Source organism: Pinus tabuliformis, chromosome 2_2, assembly GCF_031772625.1.
Source record: "Pinus tabuliformis cultivar Carrire ecotype Pingquan chromosome 2_2, CPIR1, whole genome shotgun sequence".
Taxonomy (NCBI): domain Eukaryota; kingdom Viridiplantae; phylum Streptophyta; class Pinopsida; order Pinales; family Pinaceae; genus Pinus; species Pinus tabuliformis.
The window spans coordinates 763,661,403-763,685,669 of record NC_142300.1 but is presented as its reverse complement, the minus strand read 5'-3'; the positions used below and the strand labels follow the sequence as shown (position 1 = coordinate 763,685,669).

Sequence of the window (24,267 nt, the reverse complement as noted above, 5' to 3'; positions counted from 1 at the left end):
CATTGATTGATATTTTTTTCTTCTCATCTCTTCAACTATTTTTCTATACAAAAAAAAAATCAAAATTAAATTAAAATACAAAATCAAATCAAAATACCAAATCTGGAATAAGATATCTTCAATCAAAGTTAATTAAATATTAAATGAAAATGAAATATTAGCTTTCTATTGAAATTTTTGAGGATGTAGTTGGTCAAAGAGAACATATATGAATGGATCTGCACTCATGAGAAGTTGTGAGCAAATGAGAATGCAAAAAATTAAACTCAAAAATTTAGACTTGCATTAAAAAATCATAGCTTGATCATCTGTTGAATTTTAGAACCATTAAATGATCAAATCTGGTATTAACACTACTTCAAAAATTTTCTCCGTGATTTTATCTATCCAATGAGCCATCGTGGGGTTCATTTGGCGAAGTAAAACTCAATTTACGAGCCTCCAAAGTTAATGAGTCAAAACTACCAAAATTCTGGAAATTTTGTTGCCTAAGCTAAAAATGGAATTTTAAAATTAAATTCTAATACTAAATTAAATTACAATTATTTAATAATTAATAATTAATTCTGATGTAATTATAATTATGTTATTAATATTAATTAATTATAAACATAAATTTAATTAATTAAAAAATTATTTAAAAATTAATTACAATATCATATAATTATGTTTACATTATAATTAAGTTATATTATAACTAAGCACTTCATCTCAAAATCCAAAACAAATTAATAAATTCAACCAAATAAATAATTAACGTGATTTTTTTGTAAGTATTAATTGAATGGTGGAGAGGATTTAGTGTGGAGAGGGATAAGGTAGGCCAATGGACAGTGTAAGGTAAGGAGGAGGAATCAGGAGGTGAGTGGAGAGTGAGGTGGAGGTGACGTAGGCCTGGGGATGAAGCGAGAGTCATAAGGAGGTTAAATTGAAATCTTAGGATAAAGAAAAATAGTCATCATATTATTTTCAAAATCGTGAATCGCAAATCACGAATTTTTAAATGAACGCATAAAGTTTTTTGTGATATGTGATATGTGATATGCAATATCGCGAAATCGCATCGCACTTTTTTATCGCATTTTTAAAATGAGAATTTTAGAATGAAAGAGGTGATGTAAATTGGGGCCCACGTGGAATTAAAAATTCTACAAATTGAACTACAGCCACTTTGAAATTTTGAGACTTTGGGTTTGGTAATTTGTTTTAAAATAATAAATTGGAGTAAATTACTAAGATTCTAAAACGCGTTTTTCAACTATTCTAGAATTTGGCTTGGTCATTTTGTAGGACAGTGAGTGAAAAATGAAAAAAATTAGTAAAAATTAACTAACAGTTAATATTTACAATGAATGACTATTGAACTTGATTATTTGCAAAAATTGAAATATTATACATTTTGTATGTAAATTCAACCGAGGTGAAAAAAAAATCAAATTTCAAAGAAGTGCCATTTTCAAACACGATAACCAAATGAGGTGAGGTAAGTATCAATGGTGAGCTAGTGAAAAGTTGAATTCAATGAAACAACCAAAATAGAAATATGACGAACGTGAAAAATGAAAAATTATAAGACAATTAATTTAAATGAAAAAACATAAAAAGGGTTTTGGCCAAAATTAGTGGAAAGGGTCCCCATTATTTGAGTCAAACATGGGGGGGGGTTGGGTGTTGGGTTTTCCCTACAAAAATGGTGACACACTAGAAAGAACCAATTATCTCTAGTTACAGATAATGAACTTTAATTTACCCAAAGGTTAAAAATAATGGAAATCATGAAATCATCTAATAATAAAACATTTCCATATGTCCCACATAAATATATTAAGTAATATGAGTTTGTAAAGATAAATACTCGAAGATCACTTGAGTAAAAGTCATGAATCCAAATTTGGGAAAATTTAGTTTAAAATTAGCTCATATGAAAAGTAGAATAAGGTACAAAAAAGAGTTTTTTGATAAAGCATATATCCATTTTATGAATGCTATTTGACATCCCTTCGCTATCAGCGAGTCTGAACAGTACCCCGATGAAGTTGTCTTTTATGTGATACAAGCCTAGTTCCGCTGCTAGCGACGGTCCATAGCCCCGATGGGTTTACTTGTATTTCTCATGCTTCTTCTTTTAATGAATCTTTTGATAAACATATTTGCAAGCTTTTATTTTATGATGTATTTGAGTGAAAGAGGTGGGATGGTAATAGATATTTATGTTTAATAGACATAATACTTTTATAATGTTGACTCCAAATTCTTTCCCTACGACTATCAATCAGAGACTTTATAAAGTGGAGGGATGGGAGGGATTCATTATATTAAACCCAAATTAGTTCTTTCATTGAAAAAGTAAAATCAACCACTTAGAAAGGATGTGTGTTCCTCCATGAAAAAGATTTAAAACAAGATGGTCTTATGGTTGCATAAGGATATTCCTTTAATGATAAATGAAATTAATTGAAATAGATAGAGTTAAGAGATTTCCCATGTATGTTAACTATAGGAAATGTCTTTCACATAAATCGTGGCAGAGTCACCAAAATCAAAAGAAAACCAAAAGAAAAAGGAAAAGAACTCTAGACTAAAGTAAGAAAAGAAATCAACAAACAAAAATAAAAAATGAAGAAGGCAAAAGTTGAAAGAAAAATCCAAATTTAAAAGATAAATTCCAACAAGACTATTTATACAAGTGTCTCAACAAAAGGGATAAAAGAAAATAAGCATATGTGCATTCTTTCATATGTTGAGATTAATTTTTTATTTTTATTTTTATTTATTTATTTATTTTTATCTTGCAGATTTATAAAAAATGAGGCTCTCAAAATGTAGAGGGTGAATAACAGTGATGATAGATAATATGGTAAATGATAAGTCTCTGTCTGTTGCAAACTTTCTTATTTCAAAGTAAAATTTGTATAAAATCATCTTAGTCATTTTATGACAAAAGTAACGTTCAAGAAATAGACTAAAGGTTCATAAACTCCCCAGTTTAATTGATTTGATGAGGATCATTACTGCTTCTTTCAAGAATCTCAAAACAAACTAAACAAAAGAGAATGAACTTCAAAACTGATCAAGTGGAGGTGTGAAAAGTTCATGAAGATCTGTAAAAATAAAGTTCAGGATCAGCAAAAACTAAACATAAAACTGAAACCAAAAGCAAATAAATGAAAATAAATGAAAGTGGGCACATGAAACTTATCATTGGAGAATTTCATTAAATATTACCTGAGAGGTATCATTTTCTCCAAGAAACTATAACATCTTCCTTTAAGTAGAATTAAAAGCAAGAAAAAAATTTATTGACCCAAAATCATTATTTATTAAATCTAATCTAAAGCCAGCAGTAAACTAGAATAATGCAATGTTTTATGTCGAAGGAATCTTAAAATAAAACAAATTAACAAAAATGAGAATGAAAATATGTTTCTTTATGAATTGTAGTGAACACTGTTCTCATAATATTACAAGTTTAATATCGAATCCATGATTTTCATAAATTGTTCAGAATCAAGACCAAATCTAAGACAATGTAATATAGATGTGTAGATGGAGAGGCCTTGAATTTCGTATATTAAATATAGAGTGATATATCAAAACTCAAATATAAGAGAAATAAAAAATGATTTAACCATGTTCCAAATTTCTTATCAATTGCTTCATTACCATAGTGGTTGCCCAAGAGTGCCTTAAATTCTTTTATACAAGACAATGCCTCATCGGATGTTTCACATCACAAGTTTCTTTTCCATGCATAATTTTCAAGTTACGAGATTTACCTTTTCCGATATGCGATTGAGTGTTATATAATAGTTAAAAGACAATGGCAGAGAGGCATATATCAGAGTTTATCGCATCAGAGGATCTTAAGGCAAGGCTTCATTTGAGTTTCGCGATGCGATATAAGTGTTGCGATAGAAAGGTTGCTATATGAGGATATGCAATGGGAAACTGCGATGGAGTGGTTGCAATATCATAGAATATTCATATCAGAGATCAGAGCTGTTAATAAAAGAAAACACTGATATTATTCTTGTGATATTGGGAATTTGATAGATGATGTGGCTCATTGGTGGGATCGGCTTTGGATTTATAAGAGATCAACAATCAAAAGTTTTGAATACGCGATGTAACATTGTTGATACATCGATATGCGATGAGGAACAAACATGATAGTTTTATTATGTGAATTTAATTTCATATTGGATCTGAGACATCACAACATTTAAACATATGCCCCAACCAAAATTGTGATTTATGAATTGATGCAATATCTTTTCAAACTAGATTTAAATGAAATATCGAGTTCGGGGGTCTCATGAATATAGTAATATTGGCAAAGTCATTTTCAAAGAATGAGCAGGAAGGGAATATCGCAGATGTATAGATATCACAGTATTGGTGAAATGAAGTTCATATTGAACTGTTATGATATTCGAAAGATCTGATAATGCTACGTGGAAATATTTTGGGGCTGAAACTCTTAAAGTTTTTAATAAAAATGGAGTGCCTGGTTTAATTTCATTTTTTTAAACAAAAAGGCCCCTTTTAATAATTATCAAAAATATTGGATCGAGGAATAATATTATCGGAGCTTTCAAATGATGAGAATTATGATATTAGAATTCTCCGATATGGAATTTTCGATACTGTTTTAAAGGCCTATTTGGGTATTAGTGAATGAAAGGAAAATTAAGAAATACTCAAATTCTGATGAAAAACAAATAATACTCGCTTGAACATGTTGTAGATTTGAAAATGGGTTGGCTGCTTGTTTATCTCAAGTCTACACAATCAAGTCAATGAACATCTGCAAAAGAAACAAAACATAAATATGAAATGAACTATGAAAGAGAAAATTGAACAACAGATAGAGATGAACTTGTAAAATGCATACCTAGAGAATATTGACTATAAGTTTACCTTATGAATCTTCAAGTTCTCCGATGCATTTCTCAAATTTTTCATATGTTCAAGACCATCTTATTATTTAATCCAAAAGTGATAAATAATGAATTTACAGATTGCATCCACCTCAATTTTACATCGAAAGACAAGAGTGGTGAAAACAAGCTCTTTTTCAGAAAATTGAAAATGAAAAAATGACAAGCTATAGCGAAATCTTGGAATTTCTTCATATATATGATCAATGTGATGAATTTTTTTAAAACAAGACAACTAAGGGCTTCACAAATATGTATTATTTGATTATTCAAGAGCTTCTAAAAAATTTAAGCTCTTTATCCAAAAATGAAATGAGATTCCCAAAAGAAGTCAGATTCATTACCTGCTTATTAGACCAGAACACTAGTGCCAAAACTGTTGAAGGCTCAAAATTCTCTACCTACAACACTATAAGGGAGACCACCCGATCTAAATCTTAAATCAATTCCTTTTCCATTTAGAATGATGGTTCCAGCTGTTTTAACTAGGTAAAGTTACCTTTTCCCTATTGCTATTGGTTTAACAAACAATAATGATATATGAAAACTAGTGAAATAAATCTTTATTAATAAAATCAAATCAAATTACAGATCCTCATAGTATGGAAGTAGTGAATAATCCTATGGGCTTACAATCAATCTCTGCTTATAGAAATGACCTCCTCCTTACAACAATAGTACATAATAAAAAAAGGTTTCTCCACAAACAGATGAAAATACAACAATATAGAGCCTTCTTCCCAAGGATTCCTCTCATCTACAACTCTAAATCATCATTACAATATTGGTTCTAGGAATTCCAGGTTTGCGGAGTAGAAAAGCTATTAATACATTCTACAATCTATTATTTATAATATTTACAAAAATAATTCTCAATTAGAAAGTTGTTGGAGAGTAGTTCTTATCCATCAATTTTCATTGGCCCAAAATCCCATTCTTCTATTGCTAGAGCATTATCATTGATTGAGATTTTCTTCTTCTCATCTCTTTAATTTTTTCCCTGTGAAAAACAAATCAAGATTAAATTAAAATACAAAATCAAATCAAAATACCAAATCTTGAATAAAATACCTTCAACCAAATTTAATTAAATAATTAAATGAAAAGGAAATAAGAGCTTTCTATTGATGCTTGTGAGGACATAATTAGTCAAGGAGAACATAGATAAATGGGTCTGTACTCAAGAGAAGTTGTGAGCAAATGAGATTGCAAAAAATTTAAACTTATAAATTTAGATTTGTTTTAAAAAAATTAGATCTTGATCTTCTGCTGAATTTTAGACCCATCAAATGATCAAATCTAGTAATGCATCCACCTCAGAAATGTCCTCCATGGTTTTATCTATCTAATGCGCCGTTTTGGGCCTCATTTGGCCAAGCAAAACTCAATTTATGAGCCTCCAAAGTTAATGAGTCAAAACTGCTAGAATTCTGGAAATTTTTCTTGGGCTAAAAATGGAATTTTTAAATTAAATTACAATTATTTGTTAATTAATGCTAATGTAATTATAATAATGATATTAATCTTAATTCATTATAAAAAATAATTTAGTTAATATAAAAAATGATTTAAAAATTAATTACAATATAATATAATTATATTTACATTATAATTAAGTTATATTATAACTAACCACTTTTTTTTTTTTTTCGAAGGTGGCAAAACCTATCAAACTCAGGTGTCAAACCAACAGTGAGGACAGCCATCTCTGGCTGCTATGCGCGAATGTCGGTTTGACTCATCACTATTATCAAGGAAAACCACGCCACCTGTAATAACCCGCTGGTGGTCCGTAAGGGAGCAGGCTTTCACTCCTGCCAGATGCCTCTGGGTCTTGGGCCGTTAACCTGTTTCCTTACGTCCGAGAAAGACGAGCTCTTAGCCAAGCAGAAGCAGTTTTACGGCATACTCCAGGCCGTATAACTAACCACTTGATATCAAAATTCAAAATAAATTAATAAATTCAACCAAATAAATAATTATCGTGCTTTGGTGTAATTATTAATGGAGTGGTGGAGAGGAGTTATTGAGGAGAGGGATAAGGTAGGTGAGTGGAGGGTGTAAGGTAAGTCCAGGAGGAATAAGGAGGTAAGTGGAGAGCGAGGTGGAGGTGAGGTAGGCTCGGGGATGGAACGAGAGTTATAAGGAGGTTAAATCAAAATCTTAGGATAAATAAAAATAGTCATCGTATAATTTTTAAAATCATGAATTAGAAATCATGAATTTTTAAATGAACGCGCAATTTTTTTTGTGATATGTGATACTGCAATATCACATCACACTTTTTTTTATCGTGTCGTATTTTTGATCACATTTTTAAATTGGGATTTTCTGAAGGAAAGATTTGATGTAAAGTGGGGCCCATGTGGAATTAAAAATTCTACACATTGAACTACAACCACTTTGCAATTTTGAGATTTCGGGTTTGGCAATTTATTTTAAAATAATAAATTGGAGTAAATTTTCGAGATCATCAAATACGCTTTCCAACTGTTCTATAATTTGGCTGTGTTATTTTGTAGGACTGTTTGTGAAAAATGAAAAAGAGAGTAAAAAATAACTAAGAGTTAATATTTACAATCAATGACCATTGAACTTGATTAGTTGCAAAAATTGAATTATTATCCATTTTGTACGTAAATTCAACCCAACTTACAAAATGATCAAATTTCAAAGGAGTTACATTTGTAAACCAAATAACCAAATGAGGAGAAACAAGTATCAATTGTAAGCTAGTGAAAATTAAAATTCAATGAACAGTCAATACAAAAATCCGATGAAAGTGAAAAAGGAAAAATTGTAAGACAATTAATTTAAATGAAAAACATAAAAATGGTTTTGTCCAAAGTTAATGGAAAGGGTCCCCATGATTTGAGTAAAAAATGGGGGGGTATTGGGTTTTCCCTACAATAAATCTCAATATTATCTATAAGGTTTCCTTTTTCCATTTCCTCTGGCAGCTTCTTGAATGCAGAAGGTGTTTGGTTATGCCCCAAATTTCATAAATTTCATTGTTGCTTGTATTTGACCTAATTGCAAAGATTTCTGATATGCCATTAAGAATTTATGGTTGAAGCAACTAGAAGATAGTCCTTGGAATTGTTTCATTGGGCAGGTCTACTAAATCATTATCCTTTGATGCTATAATTCTTTTGAGTTCTGTGAGTGTTACAACTATCATGGCAAGAACATAAACAAATTTCCCAAATCCTATCCTTTATAGCATCTGTTAGCCTCCTGTTGCAACAGGGTTTCATTTTTCATGATTGACATTTTTACATGCCAAATATGTCATACTTTGCAAGCTGCAGTGTTCCATATTTCTAGAAGAAGCCATGAAGTGTGCTGGTCCGAATGCACTGCTGTTATCCAATTTTGATGAGTTGTTCCAGTTTTGAAGAGTTTTCATTTAAGGGAGGTCCAAACAATCTAATCTTGGTCTCCCTAGATTTCAATTTCCTGTTGTAGAATATAGAGAATATATCTATCCAAACAGTTTAATCTTGGCAGATTTGTAGATAGGTAGAGAATCAAAAGGACCCAACTGTCTAAACTGGGCCTTGGCAGAAATAAGTGTAGATTTAGATAGGAAATCAGAAAAAAAGAAAAAAAGAAAAAATTGTAAATATGGGTCTACAAGTCTAAGTGCACCCACCAAAAAGAAGAAAAAATGTTAGGAAAGTAGGCTGGGTAGGTAGCTGTGGTTGCAGAATTATGATTGATGGTCAATTTTGTGTTTTAAAGTGTGATATATTTTCAGAATCACAGTCATCAGGCAGTTTTTTATTCAGAAGAGCTCAGAGCTGGACATCACTAACTCCCCCTTCTTCTAATTCCCCAAGTCACTTACTAATTTCCCCAAAGAGGTCAAGATCTGCTTGATTCCTCTTAGTTCCATCATTCTCCATATCAGTTTGCCTTGGTGAAGATCTGCTTCACTCAAGGATTTCATTACTTTTCAGATTCTTTCCCCAAAATTAGCCTAAGGTCCCTGACCTTAGCGCTTGCTTATCATCTCCATATTAACCACTAACTCTAGTATATAACTCCCTATCAGTTTTCCCCTTCCCCTACTAAAACTATGTATATTAACTCCCCTATGTAAATATCCCCTCCCTGGCAATATAGCCATATTTTTATAAGTCCGAGAAAAAATGGTCTATCTGGGGCTGTTTTTAGCCCATCCGTATCATAGCAAGAATTAATCTGACACCTGGCCAGATTAATAACCTCTCCCCTAGCCCTAAAACCCTCAAAAAACCCTCTATTCTGCCCCTAACCCAAAGTTTGTACATAAGATATTAATCGCGCTCATTTTTAAACCCATGTTTTACCCCTTACCCTAAGTCCCGAGCACAAAAATATTAACCTGCCCATATAACTTCAAACCCGACCTTTCCCTAAGTCTAAACCCACCCGCACACCGCATTAAGAAAGGAATATTCTGCGCATATTCCCTGCCCGTATAACCCCGCCAACTCACCATCGCTGCCAGTCGTTGGATCGTCCGCCCCACAGATCTACGGCTGACGAGCCCTCCCATCCCCGAACCGCCCGAAGCTTAGCGTCCAGGAGATGGGCGGTATTACCGCCGTACTCCCGCCACACGTCAAGCTCTTGGGTGTGGCGGAGCCCCTCCCTCCAAAACCACCCAGGCACTAAGGCGGTGCGCCCAAAACCGCTTACCGCCATTTCCGGTGACGTCACCTGCCTACGTCACCCCCTTGCCCAGTCACCGCGACACGTCCTGCCACCGTATCCTGCCACCGTACATGCCACGTCACCGTCCGTACGTGATGACATCATCATGCTGACGTCATCCCGCCACATCACCATGATGATGTCATCGTCGACGTCACCCGCCGTACAAGGTCCCACCTGCTGATGTCATGCTGATGTCATCATCACTTTTTGGCGCGAAGGAGCAAAAATCGCACTTCGGAGCCCTGGAATCAGTTTCTGAGGTAGTTTTTGATGAGCGATTTGCACCTAGCTGGATTTTTTAGGCCGAAATGGGGAATCTTTAGGGAATCGTTTCATCATGAAGCCCCCAGGAGGCCCGAAAGGCGCAAAATGACCCGTTTTCTTCACAGAGCATTCAGAAAGGACCCGAGGACAGTTTTGAAGGAGACAGAGGCCGAACAACGGCCATTAAATGTTGATTTAACACACAGCACATCACAGCAGCAGCCCAGATTTTGTCAAAGAGTATCAGAGGAAGAAAAGAGCCAGAGAGTATCAGCCGAGATTTTTTTTTAGGGGCTCGAGGCACCTGTATATTAATGAGCCTCAGCAAAGTCAAATCAATAAGCAAAAGCCCATCCTTGCTCTCAAATCACAATTAATGCATTCAAAGCCACTGGACAGCAAGGAAGCAGAAGCCCATACATATTTATTTCAGGAAGCACTGCACCAAGCCACCGAGGACACCATCATTCACTTCAGTTTTGATACGGCCGCCCTCAGCGCAGCCCGAGTTATTTTTATGCATTCATTTCTGATAGAGTTAGGTCAATAAATCATTTTTTATGACCTGGTTAGGTCAAGATGTAATAAAGAACCCTGTAGAAAGTTTTTCCCTATAAATACCGCCCTCTACATTGTTTTAAGGGTTGGTTAATTGAGAATTTTCACTAGAGACTCGCATTGTATAGCTGAGTTTTTTCTATAATCAAAGATTGCCCAAAGCTTGGAGAGCGAACTGTCTGTTGTAAATGAATGTTTTGGAGATTGAAGATGGAATTCCTGTGCTGCAACCTGAAGCAATAAGTGCATCTCACCTCTGTTTTATTGTTTCCACTATCTAAATAGCAGAAAGAAAGAATAGCCTAGAATTAGTTTAAGTACTCTCTATGCTCAATTTCTGCTATTTCTTTATGTTTTCCTCTGAATGAATTGGTTATGAATATGAATTCCTTTTGGCTCATGTTTACCCCAATTCACCTGTGTTTGCCTATTAGCTAGGGATTCTTTACTGCCCCTAGGTAGCGCTCTGTTACCTTCTCTGTTAATCTGATTGAGAGATCCTTAATTGCCTCTCATTACTTAACCTTTCTTGCCATCACTTAAACCTGAAACATTGTTTCACGCGCAGCTATCTTGCTCCATTTTCCCTCACTGTTATCAAGGAAGCGAACCAGTAGTCTTTCTCCTCGACTCCACGCCCAATGGTTTGAAACCCTCAGAATATCCTCTGCCTCTCTACCTGAGAAATCAATTTTCCCACCAAAACAAAACAAAAACCTCTGAACATGATACCTAGCCTAAAATCCCTTTTAAACAAAGCTAAATCTGAAAGAGAGAGCCCTTTCTGACTGCAGGTGGGCTAGAACCTACAGTCCAAAGTTGGTTTGTGGTTACCTCGGCCGTATCCCTTACTCCAACCTGGGGACAACTTGAGTGATAACATAATGGCGACTCCACTGGGGACTTTCCTCAGTTAGTTTCACAAAGAAGGTTGGAAAAATCCCCTGCAAAAATCGATTTTCTAATTGCTGTATATTTCTTAAAACTACAGATGAAGCCTGAATGTCAGCCAGGAAGCCTTTGAAACTGCTTTTGTTTTACATTAACATAAATAGATAAAAGCTTCTTCAGTCAATCTTCATGCTAGTTTTAAGATATACACAGCCATTCCAAAATCTGGTTTGTCCCTTGTTAATACAAAAATATTCCCAGAAAAATACCCAAAAAACAAATTCGAAAGCTGGCTCCCAAGAAAAATTCACGATACACAAGATCAAATCCAGATCCAAACCCTCCAGCTGTTTTTGAAAACCCTAACATAATTCCAAAAATCCTTAGGAAGCAAGAAATTATGGTCCATATTCAAGCTATCCTTCAAATTCCATATCCCAGAAACATAAAAGAGCTACAAGCATTCCTTGGGAAAATCAACTTTTTGAGGAGGTTTATCCCAAATCTGGCTGAATTAATAAGACTGTTGAGCAACATGCTAAAGAAGGATGCCAAGGTAAGATGGTCCCTTGAAACCAAACAGGCCTTTGAGAGTATCAAATCTGCATTAACCCAGACCCCCGTCCTCACTAGCCCACAGTTTGACAAAGATTTTATCATATTTTCGTTTGCATCAGATCACACAATAGTCGCTGTCCTTCTACAAAAGGATGAGCAGGGAGCTGAAAAGCCAATCACTTTCTTCAGCCGAGCCTTAAGAGACGCCCCGTTGAAGTACCCAATAATGGAAAAACAGGCCTACGCACTTGTCAAGTCCATCAAAGATTTTAGAGTGTACATACTATATTCACATGTGATTGCCTATGTCCCACACGCTGTTGTGAAAGACATATTGACCCAAGAAGGATTAGAAGGCAAAAGAGGTAAATGGATTGCAAACATCCTCGAGTATGACATAGAAATAAAACCAACCAAGCTGATAAAGGGACAAGGTTTAGCCAAACTGATGTCCGAAACAAACTTTCAGGCCTTAGACATTAACCAGCTGGACAATGAACCGGAGCTGGCGACTCCACAGATCAGTGACATATTCCTACAATGCCCTTGGTACACTGATATTTGCTATGTATTATTAAACCTGTGTGCTCCCCCAGGATTGTCCAGGACAAAGAAAAGATTTTTGAAAATGAAGGCTTTGAAGTTTTGTGTTATAGATGGTGCATCATTTTGGAGAAATCATGAAGGCATATTGCTTAATTGTTTGACCATGAATGAAACTAACAATGTCATGAAAGAATTCCATGCAGGTGATTGTGGAGGACATCTCTATTGGAAGTCCACTGCTGATAAGATTCTGAGGGCTGGTTTCTATTGGCCCACTCTTTTTGCAGATGTTAAAAAGTTTTCCATGTCATGTCACAAGTGCCAAATATTTGAAGGCAAGAGAAAATTGTTGCCCCTGCCCCTTAAACCAATCTCCACCGAAAAACCTTTTCAACAATGGGGTCTTGACTTCATTGGAGAAATCCATCCCTCTTCCTCAGGCCAGCACAAATGGATCCTAACAGCCACTGACTATTTCACCAAGTGGGTTGAAGCCATTCCCTGCAGGCAGGCCAATGATACCATCATCATCCAATTCCTTGAATGCAATATTCTTTCTAGATTTGGCTGCCCCGAGAAAATCATCACTGACAATGCCGCTGCCTTTAAGTCCAAAAAGATGATCAATTTCTGTCACAAATATCATATCACCCTGGGCCACTCTACAGCTTATTACCCTCAAGGTAATGGTTTGGCCGAATCATCTAACAAAAGCCTCATCAACATCATAAAGAAAGTGCTAGAAGAAAACAAGAAGAACTGGCACAAAACGCTGGTAAATGCCCTATGGGCAGACAGACTGTCCACAAAAATATCTATTGGGATGAGCCCTTATGAGCTAGTGTATGGCATGGAGGCCAGATTTCCTTCATCCCTGGGCATTCCTACTATCAAGCTGTTACAGGAAATTCAGGTTGAACCAAATGACATTCAGAGAAGAATCAATCAGACCATTCATCTTCAGCAAACCAGAGAACAAGTTTATGACAGAGTTCAAATTCTGCAAGAAAAGCTTAAAAAGATGTTTGATAAGAGAGCTAAGGCTGAAGATTTCAATATGGGTGACAAAGTTCTAAAGTGGGATTCAAGAAGAGAAGACAAGGGCAAACATGCAAAGTTTGATTTCTTATGGAAAGGTCCATTTGTTGTTTCTGCTATTCAGGGAAATAACACTTATTTTCTCAGATCTATAGAAGACAGCACCGTTGAAGAAGGCCCTGTGAATGGCCGTATGTTGAAGCACTACCACGATCCACTGTAAAAAAGGAGACAATGCAGCTTTGTATATATCTGTTGTACAGTAATATTTGTATATATCAGCACTCTATTCTTTTATTTTTATTAGCAGGCTGATTGTTTAAGGAACAGTAGCAAGCTTTATGAAGACACAGCCAGGGCAAGTTTTCAGTTTTAAAAAGCCCGTCTCTGCCCCAATTTCAGCAGAATAGCAAGAAGAGAAATGTTACAAGCAATTCACGATAGAAAAGAACTATTTGCAACCAAAGGTATCAAAACAGAGCAGAATCTCCAGTACATATCAGCATATTTGCTCAAAGCAAAAATAAAGCAAACCCATCAGTTCTGTTCCATGTTCTTTTTCAAAGGCACAAATGCCCGGGCAATGTTTTATATAATTATTAAGCACGCAGAAGAAAGAAGGCGCTGCTGTACAGACCACAATAACCAGTTGAGAGGAGGTTGTTCATAGCTCAAAGTTTTACATTTTTTAGCAGCCAGAACAAAGAAATGTTTCCAGTCTACAGCAACAAACAGAAGATCAAGGCAGTCTGACCTGCTGTTCTTGACTTTTCACAAGGAAAAACCATCCCCAAGTGGAGCCACTGTTAGCCTCCTGTTGCAACAAGGTTTCATTTTTCATGATTGACATTTTTACATGCCAAATATGTCATACTTTGCAAGCTGCAGTGTTCCATATTTCCAGAAGAAGCCATGAAGTGTGCTGGTCCGAATGCACCGCTGTTATCCAATTTTGATGAGTTGTTCCAGTTTTGAAGAGTTTTCATTTAAGGGAGGTCCAAATAGTCTAATCTTGGTCTCCCTAGATTTCAATTTCCTGTTGTAGAATATAGAGAATATATCTGTCCAAACAGTTTAATCTTGGCAGATTTGTAGATAGGTAGAGAATCAAAAGGACCCAACTGTCTAAACTGGGCCTTGGCAGAAATAAGTGTAGATTTAGATAGGAAATCAGAAAAAAAGAAAAAAGAAAAAATTGTAAATCTGGGTCTGCAAGTCTAAGTGCACCCACCAAAAAGAAGAAAAAATGTTAGGAAAGTAGGCTGGGTAGGTAGCTGTGGTTGCAGAATGATGATTGATGGTCAATTTTGTGTTTCAAAGTGTGGTATATTTTCAGAATCATAGTCATCAGGCAGTTTTTTATTCAGAAGAGCTCAGAGCTGGACATCACTAACTCCCCCTTCTTCTAATTCCCCAAGTCACTTACTAATTTCCCCAAAGAGGTCAAGATCTGCTTGATTCCTCTTAGTTCCATCATTCTCCATATCAGTTTGCCTTGGTGAAGATCTGCTTCGCTCAAGGATTTCATTACTTTTAAGATTCTTTCCCCAAAATTAGCCTAAGGTCCCTGACCTTAGCGCTTGCTTATCATCTCCATATTAACCACTAACTCTAGTATATAACTCCCTATCAGTTTTCCCCTTCCCCTACTAAAACTATGTATATTAACTCCCCTATGTAAATATCCCCTCCCTGGCAATATAGCCATATTTTTATAAGTCCGGGAAAAAATGGTCTATCTGGGGCTGTTTTTAGCCCATCCGTGTCATAGCAGGAATTAATCTGACACCTGGCCAGATTAATAACCTCTCCCCTAGCCCTAAAACCCTCAAAAAACCCTCTATTCCGCCCCTAACCCAAAGTTTGTACATAAAATATTAATCGCGCTCATTTTTAAACCCATGTTTTACCCCTTACCCTAAGTCCCGAGCGCAAATATATTAACCCGCCCATATAACTTCAAACCCCGCCTTTCCCTAAGTCTAAACCCACCCGCGCGCCGCATTAAAAAGGGAATATTTTGCGCATATTCCCTGCCCGTATACCCCCGCCAACTCACCATCGCCGCCAGCCGTTGGATCATCCGCCCCGCAGATCTACGGCTGATGGGCCCTCCCATCCCTGAACCACACGAAGCTTAGCGTCCGGGAGATGGGTGGTATTACCGCCGTACTCCTGCCACACGTCAAGCTCTCGGGTGTGGCGGAGCCCCTCCCTCCAAAACCACCCAGGCGCTAAGGCGGTGCGCACAAAACCGCTTACCACCATTTCCGGTGACGTCACCTGCCTACGTCACCCCCTTGCCCAGTCACCGCGACACGTCCTGCCACCGTATCCTGCCACTGTGTCCTGCCACCGTACCGCCATGTCACCGTCCGTACGTGATCACATCATCATGTTGACGTCATCCCGCCACGTCACCATGCTGACGTCATCATTGACGTCACCCGCCGTACAAGGTCCCACCTACTGATGTCATGCTGACGTCATCATCACTTTTTGGCGCGAAGGAGCAAAAATCGCACTTCAGAGCCCCGGAATCAGTTTCTGAGGCAGTTTTTGATGAGTGCTTTGTGCCTAGCTGGATTTTTTAGGCCGAAATGGAGAATCTTTAGGGAATCTTTTCATCATGAAGCCCCCAGGAGGCCCGAAAGGCGCAAAATGACCCGTTTTCTTCACAGAGCATTCAGAAAGGACCTGAGGATAGTTTTGAAGGAGACAGAGGCCGAGCAGTGGCCATTAAATGCTGATTTAACACACAGCACATCACAGTATTAGCCCAGATTTTGTCAAAGAGTATCAGAGGAAGAAAAGAGCTAGAGAGTATCAGATGAGATTTTTTTTTAGGGGCTCGAGGCACCTGTATATTAATGAGCCTCAGCAAAGTCAAATCAATAAGCAAAAGCCCATCCTTGCTCTCAAATCACAATTAATGCATTCAAAGCCACTGAACAGCAAGGAAGCAGAAGCCCATACATATTTATTTCAGGAAGCACTGCACCAAGCCACCGAGGACACCATCATTCACTTCAGTTTTGATACAGTCGCCCTCAGTGCAGCCCGAGTTATTTTTATGCATTCATTTCTGATAGAGTTAGGTCAATAAATCATTTTTTATGACCTGGTTAGGTCAAGATGTAATAAAGAACCCTGTAGAAAGTTTTGCCCTATAAATACCGCCCTCTACATTGTTTTAAGGGTTGGTTAATTGAGAATTTTCACTAGAGACTCGCATTGTATACCTGAGTTTTTTCTATAATCAAAGATTGCCCAAAGCTTGGAGAGCGAACTGTCTGTTGTAAATGAATGTTTTTGAGATTGAAGATGGAATTTCTGTGCTGCAACCTGAAGCAATAAGTGCATCTCACCTCTATTTTATTGTTTCCACTATCTAAATAGCAGAAAGAAAGAATAGCCTAGAATTAGTTTAAGTACTCTCTATGCTCAATTTCTGCTATTTCTTTATGTTTTCCTCTATATGAATTGGTTATGAATATGAATTCCTTTTGGCTCATGTTTACCCCGATTCACCTGTGTTTGCCTATTATCTAGGGATTCTTTACTGCCCCTAGGTAGCGCTCTGTTACCTCCTCTGTTAAGCTGATTGAGAGATCCTTAATTGCCTCTCATTACTTAACCTTTCTTGCCATCACTTAAACCTGAAACATTGTTTCACGCGCAGCTATCTTGCTCCATTTTCCCTCACTGTTATCAAGGAAGCGAACCAGCAGTCTTTCTCCTCGACTCCACGCCCAATGGTTTGAAACCCTCAGAATATCCTCTGCCTCTCTACCTGAGAAATCAATTTTCCCACCAAAACAAAACAAAAACCTCTGAACTCGATACCTAGGCTAAAATCCCTTTTAAACAAAGCTAAATCTGAAAGAGAGAGCCCTCTCTGACTGCAAGTGGGCTAGAACCTGCAGTCCAAAGTTGGTTTGTGGTTACCTCGGCCGTATCCCTTACTCCAACCTGGGGACAACCTGAGTGATAACAGCATCATAATGTTGTGCTTGAGACTTGTAAATTTTTTGGCTAGTGGAACAAATATCCACTTAGATAGAGGCACAAGCACAATCATACTGAAGCCTATGAAACATTGCAAGGATATATGAGGTGTCTCAATATATCCAATAATCACTATCCACTATGCTACCTTATTTTATGAAGAAAGTAGAACATTGTGCAAAGACAACCCCATACATTAAACATGCTACCCAAATATGAATCAACTGTACAAAGAGATTGACCCTTTTGGCACTCAATAAAGTGTCAAGAGATGATTATTCTGGGAAACCGTTATGACATCCTTCTGATAATGTTTTGGTATTAAACTAGAAACAAATGAATTACATATGCTGACCCTTGCTCTAAGTTCTCAACCTAATACTATATAGAATCCCAAATTATAGAAACTTGTGTCTTTGTGGTGACCCTCTTAATCATTTTCTAAACATAAATTTTATTCAGAATGACATCATTTTTCTATGTGCCAATGTAAAATGCACTGGAAGGGTAAGGCAACCTCTGTGTAGATATGATATCCAACATTGCAAGAATTCCATGTTAAAGAGAAAATTGATCTTGAACTTCATAAGTATCTCTAGGTTCCAGTGACATGGTTAAGAATACATGATCTAGTACATAACTACCATATAGGGAGACATATTTCACTTCACAGGAATATCCTACATCAACAAAAACATTTGCACCAGGTGAAGTCTACAATACCTTGTAGTGGCCATCATTGAAGTCCCAAGCCCTGGCAACATTTATTTTGTGAGTTATAGCTTGTTCAAAACCAAAGGTAAACCTATTTCTCTTTGTTTGACTTGTTGCCGTAACCAAACCATGGTCTAGTTTCAACTTGGAAACTACCTTGCCTGTAGCTATCATGAATTCCATCAAATTTATAGCACCTAATCACTTTCTTTACCATGAGATTGTTTATTTCAATTATCTTATAAAGGTTATTATTCTAATGCATTCACCTTTTGTAGGATTTAAAATTTTCTCCCAAGTCCTTGCACAACCACCTTATACCATTTTAATTTTAATTGAGTTAAATTAAGCACATATATGTCATTGGTAGAAACCCTTATAGACCAATGCTACCCTAAATGAAACTATGGTGGTACCCACTGTAGTTGCATTATGCATTGCTCATATGCCTTAAGCAATTTCTGTTTCTAGTGCCAATATCAATCTGCTTTCAATTCCAGCAAGAAAAAGAATAAAATATGTATCAATCATACTAGTGAGTCGTCCTAACTATTATGAAACTTCCAAGCACAACATTGAAGCTTGTTCCCTTTGATGATAATATGATGAAATATGTAGTATATGGTTTACACCAAATACAAGTAGATAGGCTTGATCCCACATATTGTTGATGGAAAATTTTGGACAGAGTTGTGACATGTCAAATGAATTAGAACACCGAAATAGATTTGAAGAAGAGAGAAGGAGAGTAGAGTTTGAGCCAATATAGAAGAAGAAAAAAAATAAAATATATTTGGGTCAATTTGAGTTAAAACACATACTGTAGCATTTCCCTCCGTGTTGTATGGCTCTATAGTATGTACATGGATGTAAAGTAGATGCAGTATAACAAGGTTTTTTTATGGTTGTCATGTTGTATGAAAGAGTAGGTTTGTTACTAGGTTTGCAGAGTGACCATTATACTCAGGAGTTTTTTCGAACTAACATCCATTGTTTGCAACCCTATGCACTGATTTCTTGGTTACTAAAAACTGAATTTGCATAGTTTTGGAAAACTTTGGAATATAAAATTAATTGATCTAGCATAAATATTGGTTCCAAATAAATTTAATAGCTAATATTACCATCTCAAACATATTTACACCCCTGTCCATGATTGATGGACCTACACATGATATTTCAATGCCTTCCTTAATGGAATTGTCTAGTATGGTGTTTCAAGACTTTAAGTGAAAGCCTTTATCTTCTTAGAAGAAATGATTTTGGAAATATTGTATTGCTAGCTCATGCACAAACTATGAGGGATCAGTTCTATAGAAGGGAAAAGACTCATGCACCTTGTATGATTTTGTGTATTATGCAACATGCCTTTATCTTGTAACTTTTTGGTTTCTCTAATAATATTTCTACACAATCCTTGTAATATTTGTTGTTTATGAGTGCAAATATTTCCTTTTGCACGTTTTTTGTGAAGGTTTTAAGCATGCTAGTGTATATGCTTAAATTGATCTCCAAGGATAGATGAGGCATACTTTACACATTATATTTATGATACCATTGTTCAAATAGTTTTGGGTAGTGATTTTGCTTGTCCATGAAATACATGTAGTAAAGGCCAAACATATATCCATTCAAAGTTATTTACCAATGCCTATAAAAATTTCCCACAAACATTTAATCCTCTATAATTTGTTCTATTTCACTTGTTATTCAAACATTCATTTAATTTTTTAGCAAAATTTTCTTCACACTCTAGCACATTCATAAATATCAATCAAACTTCAATATTAACATAATACATGCCTCATTGTGTTTGTTAAATGATGTAGTGTACTATGTAGATAGTCCACTTGAAACGTATCATTCTATATTTATGAGAGTGGGAGGCTATCATTATTGGCATCACCAAAACCAAATACCACCAGTCCTCATATTTACCAATAGCTTTAATTTTCTCATAGGCTTACACCTGGCAACTGAAATTGCAACATCAAGAGTATGGACATCACTCCAGTCATCATGTGATTTTCCTATAGGTCTGGAAGAAGAGTTGGAATGAATCCTATTGTCCTTTTTCTACTTATACTACAACCCTTGCTTATACTTTTGGATATACAATGTAGTTTTTAGTGGTGCAAGAAATTTCATTTTGGATGAAGCAACCCTTGCTTATACATTTGGATATACAATGTGGTTTTTAGTGGTGCAAGAAATTGCATTTTGTATGATCAATCACTTTCATGTGACCCAACTAGATTAGAATATGTGTGGCTTGTTTTTGTTGTATCAGAAAACAATTCATTGTTCTATTTTTAATTGGAATTTGTTCTTTAAAATATAAATTGCTAACTAGAGCTACATATTGAGTTATGTAAGAACATAAGCCATATTGTAGTTCCAGATTTCTGTTTTGATGTTGAGTGTATGAAATGTTTAAATTCCTGATACAATATATTCCTTTCATGGCTAATAAAGACTCATCATTATTCTTGGCTTTGTGAAACCAGATAACATCAAAGTCTGGTTCAGATTCTGCAGGCACCAAGCAAGTTATGGAAGAGGCCAACTTCCATGAAAACTTTGGGACTGCATATTGGGTGTCCTACATTCAGCATCTAAACACCAAGGGTGGCTTCCCTGCACTAAATAAAAGGAAGTGCTTCTCAAAAAATTCACCACTCATAGTTCCCTTTGAAGCAGAATTCTGGTTTTACATGGATGGCATGATACCTCCCTTGGCACCTTCTGCCATTGCAGCACTAACCTCTGATCATGTAGTGGTTGAGGGATTCTTTTGCAAAGGAATGATAGACTACTCTTATGATGGCTCTCAGTGGCAGAGAAAGAATATGCATGGAAAACTATACCTCAGGCCTGGAGGAGATGAAGTTGGGTCCCTCTACATGTCAGACAAACCAGATAGCGATGGTGCCAGATTCTCCTTGGAGACCTATAATCCCAATGGTTGGTAATATTATTGGTCACCTTATTAAATTCAATGATTATTCTATTCCATGGTTCCTCTTAAAAATCAGCGGGAGCAGCTATTCAGTTTTTCACTCTATAAGTAGAAGCCTTGTTCTCCTCTATTTTGTTGAATATTAAATGCTTCTGCCCTTTTGGTCTTGTTGGTTGTTCATGGAAACTTCAAAAATCATTGATATTGCACATATATAATTGTTACCATGGGTAGAGGTAGGCTTGAATGATATGCTTTTGAGAAAAATTACTTCTCATAATGTTTGAAAAACTTATTTTATATTTTATGGAGAGAAAATTTTGATAATAATCATAGTTTGTAAATCTAATGTATGTGTATAGTTTTGTGTAGGTTTGCTTGTTTTGATGACATTTTTATGCTCAATCCAAAATTTCAATATTGTAACTGTTCTAAGAATTGAGCACTTAGGTTTTCAAATTTTGATCCTTCTTTGTGCTTCTCTCCATTTTGGCCCCTCATGTTCCATTGCCTCCTAGAATTGATCTTTGCAAGAGTTTGATAAGTAAAGGTATAGATAATAAGGCATCATCCTTCACACCTATTTCATTTAATCAACATCCAACAATAATAGGTAAACTCAATGTTGTTAAGGAAGATGGTGATGGGAAATTTGAAATGGTGGATGGAAATTCAAAGACTGACGTGACTGAACATGGCAATCTTCTTTTTTATCCTCCTAAGTTTAAAAACATAACACTTCTTAACTTCTCAACTATTTTTGAGGGAAACCTTCCTAGCACTCACAACTTTGGTCATATTAATGTGAAAGTTGATGCAAAGAAGCTTCTAGAAATGTGGCACTCATGATTATGTATAGCCCAATTTTCAAGGCCCCTGTCATCTTGTAGAAGAACAGTTAGCCTACAAACACAATGGGGATTGTCAAAATGGCATTTAGCATGATGCTAGTCCAGAGTCCTTCACGATAGTTATGGATTGGGGGTACCACATCCTGACAATTTTCCCACACTTGACAACAATAAGGATCGAGCCTTTTCTAGAATGAGAAATGAACAACTCAAGTAGATATCCACCAGTTTTGTACCCTGTCTCGGAAATCCACTACAGAAGGAAAGGATCATGTCACACTTCTCCAAGCATGATAAATTAGAAGATCCATCAGATGGTTATATTTTTAGTGAAAGGTGTAAAAAATCCTTGAATGCAGGTAATGAACAAAGTTGTATGGTGGAAGAGCAGGTTTGTGAAGCCTTGAAGTTAGAGGAATCTAATTTTCTGGAAACAGGGGAAATGGAGCTATTGGTACCTATAGTAATATAGAATTTAGATATAATTTTGAGAAAAATAATAATGTTATTCCTATGTTGAAATTTGATTAGGATCATCGGTCCATCCTTCTAGCTGATCCATATGGTAAAGTGAAGGTTAGTTGCTCCCTCTTTTTCAATTGTAGTTTTGAATACCATAGATTTTGTCAAAATTTTGAAATGTTGGGTGAAAATGGAAATTGTGATGAGAAGGAAGAATAGTGGTGTCTTCAAGTTGAAAAGGTGGATATATATGCACCTGATCCTGTGGCAAATCTAACTCATGAAGCCAAAACTAATGAAAAAGTTAGAATTGGAATCGAAACATGGGATCCAGGAAATGTCTTTGTTCCATTGATAACAAAAACATCTACATACATCACAAACATTGGAGACCTAGGTCATATATTATATATTTTTTATGGACCTCTGTTGTAGCTTCAAATTTTTGCTGCCCCAACATGGGGGATAACCACCCAGTCTGAACCTTAAGGAAAATCCTTTTCCATTTAAAGTGGTGGCTCCGACTAGGGATAATGGGACTAGTTTTCCAGTGTGGGTTTTAAGATGAGAGTGGGTGGTTCATGAGTGATTGCAATATACTAATGATAATCTAAATGATCTATTCTATTATGCAAATCTCTAACTAACTTATTCTGATATAAACCTGGGTATTTCCATATGGTATGCGATCTACAAAGATATTTGCTTAACATTTGATAGTAAAGATCAATCATGCATAAATAGAGATGATAACGTATAAGAGAATTTATTTTTCTAATATATTGCATACATGATGAATTGTATATGAAAATCAACAATTTCAGCTAGGCACCATACAATAGGAAAATTAACGCTTAACAGAAAGGATAAATCTCGCATACAATTCATGAGAGTAAAGTGTTTTCACTAATTAAATAAAAACATAATCAATCATACAAGATAATAGTACCATATGTGCGATGTTCTGCTCATTTGAGTAATGGCATGGATCAACTCCTTTCTTCAAATCAAATTATATCCCAAGAAAACAATAGTGCATCAACAAAGGAAAGTAGTCTGATATCTAAAAAAAATGATCATGTTCCATAATTTCACCAAAGAATTCACAAACTTACAATAGTGCATTCTTTGCAAATGTTTTTGATAAAATTCTAGACCCTTGTCTAAATGCATGAGAAGTGTATAAATACTATTCTATCTAATATGCAAAAATAGATTATAAAAAATTTGAGGAGGTTTCAAACAACCTTCCTCCTAACTAGTTAACTAACTCTAAAATAAACAGTGGCTTGATGAGCAGAGCTAAGAAGGTGATTTCATGTCTGCCAGCTTGTCCTTCAAATCTCATATATCAATCATTGGTTTGAGTTGAGGAGGTTCCCTGAAATGTGTCATGAGTTGTCCTACGAAAATCGCATCAGCGAGAAGTGGGAACATCCACTGAGTCGAATGAATTGAGCAGTTAAGGTTCATGATTTGTCTATGTCTCTTCATGAGGTATTGCCAATACGAATCCCAATCGTTCTTGGTCAATTTTGTGATTTCCTATTTTTGAGCCTCTACCTTTTCGTGCCAGCTTTTATTCAAAGCACCTAAATCAGGAATTTATTTTAGATTGCCTTCCTTTACCAGGTTAGTGGCAAACAAATTATGGTTCACTACCTTGATTATATTCTTTGATACATCGACTTCCCTTGCCACTGCTAGCTCATCTTTCTTGATTCTTATGTCCCAATCCGTGAAGAGAATGTCTTTTTGTGTCTCCTCTATCTTA

The 24,267-nt window shown here is 36.0% G+C and overlaps 1 pseudogene; it reads left to right on the top strand.

The window, feature by feature from the left end:
• Positions 1–10,013: 10,013 nt before the first annotated feature.
• Positions 10,014–21,326, top strand: LOC149194926 (uncharacterized; annotated as a pseudogene).
• The last annotated feature ends 2,941 nt before the right edge of the window (positions 21,327–24,267 follow it).